The following is a 9,674-nucleotide window of genomic DNA, read 5'->3' as shown; positions in this document are numbered from 1 at the left end:
TCTAGTTTTGAGTCTATCTTGATGAAAAGAGACCTGCACCTCACAGTAGACGTGGTGTAGTTGGCATTCCCAAGGAAAATGATTGCCCTTTCGACACAACCGAAAAGGACCTCTGGTGATATCAGGGTTTCAGACGCCTTTGCGTCTTGGGCCATGTCAAGAATTTTAGTCAGTGGTCCGGTGACATCCAAATCTTTATCTTGACATGACCTCCAAAAGCGGTCATTCCCATTCTTAGGGTCCCTCACATATTTGGCTAGAAAGATATCCATCCTAGGATCCATATCGGGTGTCAGTGCCACTTTACCGTTACACAACGTGCAGGGAAACTCTGATCACAGATGACTGCAGACTTCCTTGTCCAGGGGTCTTCAAAGTCTGCTCGCCATGTATGCGGTGACCGTTCTTGCTGTGGCCCACTCCAAGGAGCAAGCGTGTAGGAGATCCTCAGGATGTAGCATATACGAATCCTTGTTGGGGATTCTGATGGCGGTGCCCCCAGCAAGTACCCGCAGACGGGCACCTTGGCTTGTCGAGTTCTGTATCACCATTGGATGCCGCATGGGGGTCGTCCCTGTCTGGTGAAGGTGGAGGTTATCAGCTTGTCCTGGTTCAGTCCCTGTTAAGGTTCCCGAGGGCGGTGGAGAAAGGGGATGGAGCCTGTGGAGCCTGGCTCATAAAGGCTTTTTTAAGTCTGGCAAAGGCATCCTAATTAATCCCAGGGTGTTTGCACGGGGCGGTGTGAGTCAGCACGGCTGGCTGTTCTGGAAGTATGGGAACCAATGGTCCAAAAGGGTCTTCCCTTGGACGGAGGGGTTTTAGCATCGCTCTGCCATCCCTAAGAGCTTGTGCTCCAAGGGCACCACCGCGTCCGACACTGCTCTGTGAATGTGGGAATCCATGGCCTCGCAAAATACATTAGTAATAGAGAAAGAGGAGCTGGACCGCTCTTCTAGATATGAGTCTTCAGACTCCTGCATAATGAGGGAGGGCAATTGCAGCGGGGGAGGCCCAGACAATGTGAAAAACCTGAATACGTTAAATATATATATGTAGGATTCTCCAGGCCTGACTGATAGCCAAGTAATACAAAACTTGGACACCACATGCTCTAATTATTTTCACAGGGCTTCCATCTCATTGAAACACCTGGGTCATGTCCCCAAATAAAGCCCGTACTCAGTTTGCATAGTACGGACTCCATGTAAGGGGGGTATGACTCAGGCGGTCAGGGCACTCTCAGGTGGCACTCTGCAGTTGGATACGTCGGGCTCCAAAGGATGTCCCTGCAATGTACTCTGACCAAGGAGGCAAAGATGCGTATGCATGTCAAGAGACGCATATTACAAGTAGTGCATGCTCCCTAGTGGCCAGAAGACTGCTGCGCACCAGTCCTGGAGCCTCGCTGAGGCAAGGGATCAGATCACAGCGGCTGTGAAGGAGCGTTGAAATATTCCGGCAGCCGCACCTAAAAACAAATGATTACTGTGTTAAGCGCGCCCAGTCCAGGGCCAGTAAAAATGAACAGAATAAACCTCACGCATTAAGCACAACAGGCACAAGTAATAAAATATTGCACAATCAAGTCAAGCACTTATCTGTCGGCTGCTAGAGCAGCAAAGAAAGAGGAGGCAGGAGAGTCTACAAGGGGATCTGATGAGAGACCATGCCTGTGGATTGGGTGGACTGGAATTCTTCTCTTTCCCAGTGATTCATGGTAAATGAAGCTCTGTTATTGTGTTTAACATGGCTGCTGTTTTAATGAAGTGAAGAAAGAGCAGCATAATCCTCACCTCCGGTCCTGACATGGATTTATTTCTCAACTGTTAGAAATGGAGGCCCCTAGTTGGCAGAGGTAGGTACCTTTGTCCAAATAGAGACCCTTGCTTCTAGGCAGGGTAAGGGGGATACACACTCTAGATAACCCCATATCACCCCCTTGGTAGCTTGGCATGAGCAGACAGGCATATCCCAAAGGCAATGTGTAAAGTATTTGTACCAACACTCACAGTAACACAGTGATAACAACACAAATGGACACCACACCGGTTTAGAAAAACTAGGTATCTTTTCGAAACTTAAGGCCAAAACAACAAAAATCCAACATACAAATATTAAGAAAAATGACTATCAAAAGGTTTTAGCAACTGAGTCTATAGAAAAATATGGATGCGTAATTTCTTGCAAAGTACCTGTCGCTGCGACAAAATTCACCAAGCCAAACAGCTGCAAGGATGGGAAGCGTAAAAAACAAAGAGATGCGTCGATTCCTGAGACCTTCGTTGATGCAGTGCGACAGTTCCGCTGGACACAGGGGGGTGGTGTGTCGGGTCCGGTCTGTAGGGGAAGGCGATGCGTCGAATCTGAGATGACTTCCATCCGCGGGTGATGCGTCGGGGAAAACTTGCCGCACAGGGACGATGCGTGGAAATCCGGAATGCATTGGCGAACAACAAGTCGGCATCGAACTGCACTGCATTGGTTTCTTCAGCCGCGATCCCTCGATGTGTCGATTCTTGCAGCAGTGACAGGCGCTGCATCCGTTTTAGCAGCAGTGCAGGAGATTCTTCTCGCACCACAGCGTGGCGTTTCAAAAACTGTTGCAAGAAGAGAGATGTGTCGATTTTCTTGTTGTTGCATTGCTTCCATCTCCCAGCAGCAGAAACAACCTCCAGAGGCCCCACACAGTCGCAGGCACTCCTGGCAAGTGAGTATCCCGGCAAGGAAGTTCAGGGGAGCTGGGGGTAAAGTCTTTGTGTTATTGAGACTTCAAAACAGAAGGCAAGCTCTACTCAAGCCCTTGGAGACTTTCCTCAAGCAGGGGATACAGCACACAGCAAAGTCCTTCTCCTTTCCTAGGCAGAAACAGCAACTGCAGGCCAACCGCAGACACACAGTAAGGGAGTACATCTCCTCAGTTTCTCGAGCTCTCCTCATTGGCACAAGGTTCCTCTTGATTCCAGAAGTAGTCTAAAGTTCAGGGGTTTTAGGTCTAATGCTTATACCCCAAATGTCTTTGTTCCCTTTGTGCAAGGGTCTATGAGCCCAGGCCAAACCAGTTCTGTCCTCTCTGGTGCAGCTGCCCAGCAGGAGGCGGAGGCAGCATTGTGGAAGGCAGACAAGCCCTATTCAGGTGCAAGGGAAATCTCCTCCCACCACTCTAAATGCAGACCGGGCCTATTCCGGTGCTAGTGAGAACTCCTTTCCCTACTCAGACCAACCCAAGTCTATGCAGCCCAGCCCTGATCATTCAGGAAAGGCAGAACGCACATCAATCCAAACCCCGGTGGCTGCCTGAGAGAATGCACAACCCCAGCCCCTGTCACTCCAAAACCAGACAGTCAATACACAAACAGGCAGAGGCACACAGAAAGGTTAAACAAGAAAATGCCTACTTTCTAAAAGTGGTATTTTCAAACACAGAATGTAAAAATCACCTCACTAAAAGATGCATTTTAACATTCTGAGTTCAGGCATACTAAACTTTATTTCCCTACCTTGTTCCCAGGGGCAGCTATGTTTATAAGATGTTATAAACAAACTCCCCATTCGGTCCTATGGGAACAGGTAGCCTTGCAATAGTGAAAAATGAAATTAGCAGTGATTCACTCTCAGGACTTACCACACAAATCAGGGCATGTCCTACCTTTCACATACACTGCACCCTGCCTGCAGGGGTACCTTGGGCTTACCTTAGGGGTGACTGACATGTAAGAAAAGGGAAGGTTAGGGCCTGGCAAGTGGGTGCACTTGCCAAGTCGACATGGCAGTTAACAACTGTGCACAGACACTGCAGTGGCAGGTCTGGTTTACTGTTTCAGAACTACTTATGTGCGGGGCACAATCAGTGCTGCAGGCCCACTAATAATATTTGATTTACCAGCCCCGGCACACTCAGTGCATTTTACTAGGGACTGACCAGTAAATCAAATATGCCAATCAGGGAGAACAAATCATAATACCAATTTACAACAGTGAGCATATGCACTTTAGCACTGATTAGCAGTGGTAAAGTGCCCAGAGGGATCACTGACAGAATATCGAGGAGCAAAATATCGACCTGCAAAAATATCGTGGAGAAAATATAGAATGCCAGAATATCGACTTCCTATCTACAAACAGGTAAGTACAAAAATATCGACTCCACAATATCGATTGTAAAAAATATAGACAGTCAAAATATCGATTTTTTTAAATGTCTTAAAAGTAATTTAAAATTAATATAATTAATTTAAACATACTTAAAATACTTAAATAAACTTACAATTAATAAATAATTAATGTAACTTAAACATTTTTTTAATACACACACATATATATATATATATATATATATATATATATACATATATATACATATTATTAACAAAACATATACAATATTTTTACCATAGGATAGCGAGAGGGTTAAATTTACTAATACCACTCCAGTGAGTGCAACAGTAGGGAAAGCGTTGGATAGCGTAGGGGTAAAAATTACTATTCCCACTCCAGTGAGTGCAACAGTAGGGAAAGCGTTGGATAGCGTATGGGTAAAAATTACTATTTCCACTCCAGTGAGTGCAACAGTAGGGGAAACGTTGGATAGCGTAGGGGTTTAAATTACTATTTCCACTCCAGTGAGTGCAACAGTTGGGAAAGTGTTGGATAGCGTAGGGGTAAAAATTACTATTCCCACTCCAGAGAGTGCAACAGTAGGGAAAGCGTTGGATAGTGGGAGGGTAAAAATGACTATTCCCACTCCAGTGAGTGCAACAGTAGGGAAAACGTTGGATAGCGTAGGGGTTTAAATTACTATTCCCACTCCAGTGAGTGCAACAGTAGGGAAAGTGTTGGATAGCGCAGGGGTAAAAATCACTATTCCCACTCCAGAGAGTGCAACAGTAGGGAAAGCGTTGGATAGTGGGAGGGTACAAATTACTATTCCCACTCCAGAGAGTGCAACAGTAGGGAAAGCATTGGATAGCGTAGGGGTAAAAATTACTATTTCCACTCCAGTGAGTGCAACAGTAGGGGAAACGTTGGATAGCATAGGGGTTTAAATTACTTTTCCCACTCCAGTGAGTGCAACAGTAGGGAAAGTGTTGGATAGCTTAGGGGTAAAAATGACTATTCCCACTCCAGAGAGTGCAACAGTAGGGAAAGCGTTGGATAGTGGGAGGGTAAAAATGACTATTCCCACTCGAGTGCAACAGTAGGGAAAATGTTGGATAGCGTAGGGGTTTAAATTACTATTCCCACTCCAGAGAGTGCAACAGTAGGGAAAGCGTTGGATAGCGTAGGGTTAAAAATTACTATTCCCACTCCAGAGAGTGCAACAGTAGGGAAAGCGTTGGATAGCGTAGGGGTAAATATTACTCTTCCCGCTCCAGAGAGTGCAACAGTAGGGAAAGCGTTGGATAGCGTAGGCGTAAAAATTACTATTCCCACTTCAGAGAGTGCAACAGTAGGGAAAGCGTTGGATAGCGTAGGGGTAAAAATTACTATTTCCACTCCAGTGAGTGCAATAGTAGGGAAAGCGTTGGATAGCGTAGGGGTTTAAATTACTATTCCCACTCCAGTGAGTGCAACAGTAGGGAAAGCGTTGGATAGCGTAGGGTTAAAAATTACCATTCCCACTCCAGAGAGTGCAACAGTAGGGAATGCGTTGGATAGTGGGAGGGTAAACCTTGACTGTTTGTATTTTGTATTTTGCCTCTGTTGCGTTTGTATTTTGTATTTTGCCTCTGTTTTTTCGTCGATTGCCTCTGTTTTGCAGCGTTATTGTGTGTTCTGCCCCACTTGTTGTGCCCAGCCCCTGCCGCGTTTCCCGCCCTCTCCCCGCTCCCCGCCGCTGCTCCCCTGCGGCCCCGCCCCCTTCTTTCTCTGTGTTCCTTCCCATTCGCCGCCCCGCTCCTGCCTCCCAGCTGCTCCTCCCTCCCACTTCGCCATTTATGGCGGAGTGCACGTGTACGTGCAGCGTTCACGCACAGCGGGTGCGCCGATTGTGCGCCGAAGGCACGTTAAAGGGAATCCCGTCTACGCCCGTCCGCGCCTGGACCGCGCCCAGCGCCAGAACCCCTGGCCCCCGCAGATGCCAGCCCACACGCCGGACTTACGACGCCGCCACCCTCAACGCACTCAACACCGGCCGGATCCCCGGTTGCTACCGAGCCACCCAGAGACGCACCCACGGACCCTTCACCTGCCAAGCCTGCAAGGTCACCTGCATCCGGACCTGCACCGCACCCGCTAAGCCGAGCACCAGCAGCAACCACTTGAAGTGCATCCTGCTCAACACCCGCGCCGTCACAGACACGCCGTGGAACTCTGGAACCTGCTCGACACCACATCTCCAGATGTCGCCTTCCTCACGGAAACATGGATGAACGCCTCCTCAGCGCCCGACATCGCCATCGCCATCCCGGACGGATACAAGATCACCCGGAGGGACCGCGTCAACCAGACTGGAGGAGGCATCGCCATCGTCCACAAGAACACCATCCGCGTCACGACCAACTCCGACGACACCCTCACAGCCGCCGAACACCTGCACTTCCAGATACACACCGACCCCCAAACCACATTCAGAGGCACCCTCATCTACAGACCCCCAGGACCTCGCACACAATTCAGCGAAGACATCGCAGACTTCATCAGCCCGCACGCCCTCTCCTCCGCTGACTACATCCTCCTAGGGGACCTCAACTTCCACCTGGAGAACAACAATGACAGCAACACCACCACCCTGCTGGACAACCTCGCCAACCTCGGATTCAAGCAACTGGTGAACACCCCCACCCACTACGCCGGACACACGCTTGACCCAGTATTCTCCTCCAGCAAGTACATCTCCTTCAACCACTCCACCGGACTCCACTGGACAGACCACAGCTGCGTCCACTTCAGCTTCAGAAAGACCACGACCCACCACCACCCACAACAGGTTCCCTGCAGGAGCTGGAACAAGATCACCACTGACCAGCTCACCACATCCCTGAGCCAGAACCCTTCCTCTAGCTCAACGGACCCCAACCAAGCAGCCAACAACCTCACACAGTTGATCGCCAACTGCGCTGATGACCTCGCACCACTGAAAAACCATCCCAGCAGGCCCGGCAGCAGGAAAGCCTCTTGGTTCAACGACGATCTCAAGAACTCCAAGAAGAACTGCCGTACCCTCGAGAAAGCATGCCGCAAAGACCCGACTACAGACAACATGACCGCCCCTGGGGATAACCCTGCAAAAAGGGCCAAGTACAGCACAGCCCCCTTCCATCCTAAAGCCAGAGTAGACCAATCCATACCTCAATTGCCTTCCCTGCTTGGGGCGATAGAACATGAAACTTGGTCCACAACAGCAGGTGTCTATTCCTGTTCTACGCCTTCCTGAACCGAGTTGGATCTCTTGATCTATACTCAGGGCCCTCTAGCTAACCCATGGGGAACACTTCTCCTCACCTGTGGACACCATCTGTGCTGCGCCTTTGCTCACAAATGTGTCCCAACAGGCAGACAGTACCCACGTGGCCAACACAGTGGTGTGGCCCAGTCTTACCCCTCGTGGTGTGACTCTTGTCCCCCTCCCAGGGTCAACCTGCCAACTGTCAGTGATGAGAGCCAGGCCTCATGATTTTCAAGCCTCTCTAACCTCTGTGGCATTAGAAAGTGGGGGTGGTAGCCCCAGGTGCCTGGCACCTTTTGTCCACTCTCCCTCCTGCCAAATCAGGCATGGCATCTTGACACTGACCCACCAGCCCCGAGTCTGTACCCTGCGGCTGGACAGGAGATGAGGGTTGGCTCTCCCACACCCTGTTCCCCTCCCTGGGACTCTGCATCCCCCACTGGGAGCAGTCCCCCTTGATTCCAGAATTGTCTGGGCACTTGTGGCAGGTGTTCTGCACAATTCTCCCACCAGTTCAGGGGTGCTATCCTGCAACTGGTACACCAGTCCAGTGTCTGTACCCTCCAGCTGGATACAGGAGTGGGGTGGGCTCTCCCACACCTGGTCCTCCTCCCTGGGGCTCTGCACCCTCCCACCTGGAGGGCACATTAAGAATCTTACAACCAAAGGGGCCACATTTCCAACATTTAAGGGGCATATTTATGAGTTTTGTGGTACAGCGCAAGAAGTCACCTTGCTGCGCTGCCATGTGTCACAGGTAAAGGGCATTATGCAATAGAGCACATTCCTGTTCTTTCCCATTGCGCTGGCACCGTTTTGGCAGCCTAGCACCAATGCAGGTACCCTTGCGCCATGGTGCAAGGGTGCCTGTGTTGTAGGCAGGATTGTTTTTGTGCAGTTTTCTGAAGCATTGTGCCTACGGTGGGACCTGGGCGGCCTCCTGTTGTCAGCCCAGAGGAGACAGAACTCTCAACTATCTCTCTGGTGGAGTTTGGGACTGCCAACCATATTGTGTATCCACCTACCTTCGCTCCCCACGGGAACTGGCTCCCAGGGTATTCATAGACCGTGCTGACTACCATATCGACAGTCATGCAGAAGGGCTTCTGTCACAAAGTACGAAATACGGTCGCAAAACATTCACAGTTTACCACCTACATCAAGTAGGTGGTAACCCATTCGCAAATGGGAAGGGGTCCTCAAGGGACCCTTTACCCTTTGGGTATGGTAGCAAAAACGTTTTTTTTAGAGCAGGCAGTGGTGTGTTGGAATACTGTCTGCCCTTAAAAAATTTAAAGAAAACTTTTCATTTTTCTTTTTCAAAAGGAAAATGGGCTGCATTTGAAAAAAAAATCCTTTATTTAAAAGCAATTACAGACATGGTGGTCTGCTGACACCAGTAGGCTACCATCATTGAGATTTTAGCGATTCCCAATGGGTCGCAAATCGTGACCTAACTCATTAATATTCATAAGTTAGGTCCTATGCGACCAACTAGGAATCGCTAAAAGAAACTCATGGAGTTTCATACATTAGGAATAGCGATTACCTAATTGCGATTCGTGGAAAATAACAATTAGGTAATCGCTATTTCCAATATTGATACATGTAACCCACTGTGTCTATTCTTTAGACTTTCTGGGATGGAGTAATAATGCAGAACATGGGAAGGAGGGCATTCTCTCTTCCGAGGCAAACAAATACACCAGCAGAAGGACACATTTCTGTACTTCACATGGAATGTTTGCTCCATTAACAACAATGTGAATACTGATTGAAAGATCCTACTAAAGTGATCTGCTGCTGAATGCTCCCATCCCAGCAGATCAACTGCCTCTAAGGCCAGAAAATTGGCTCTGCCAAAAGACAAATCTGTCGGATATGAGAGTTTAATGACTGGAACAGACAACTCCCTTGATGATTTATGTCACTCATGATAATCTTGTTGTCTGCTCTTAACTGAACTACCTTATGTTCTAACAAAGTGGCAAACCGGAGGAGAGCTAAATTTACTACTTTGAACTCCCTCCAGTTGAAGGAAGTCCTCCTTTCCTGTGGAGACCACAGGCCTTGTTCCATAGCCTGCTCCAGGACAGCTCCCCAACCCACCAAACTAGCATCTGTAGTTATTGATTTGCTTGGGCACTCTCTGAATGGGGATCCTTTCTGTAAGTTCTCCTCCTGGAGCCGCCACTGCCGTCCCATGGGACTGGATCATCTTAATTGCCTGTCTCTAGATCCCAATGGGAAAGAACATAATTGATCAGAGCATACATACTCAATCTTGTCT

Source organism: Lissotriton helveticus, chromosome 3_1 (genome assembly GCF_964261635.1).
Source record: "Lissotriton helveticus chromosome 3_1, aLisHel1.1, whole genome shotgun sequence".
NCBI classification, from domain to species: Eukaryota; Metazoa; Chordata; class Amphibia; order Caudata; family Salamandridae; genus Lissotriton; species Lissotriton helveticus.
This window is presented reverse-complemented; position numbering follows the sequence as displayed.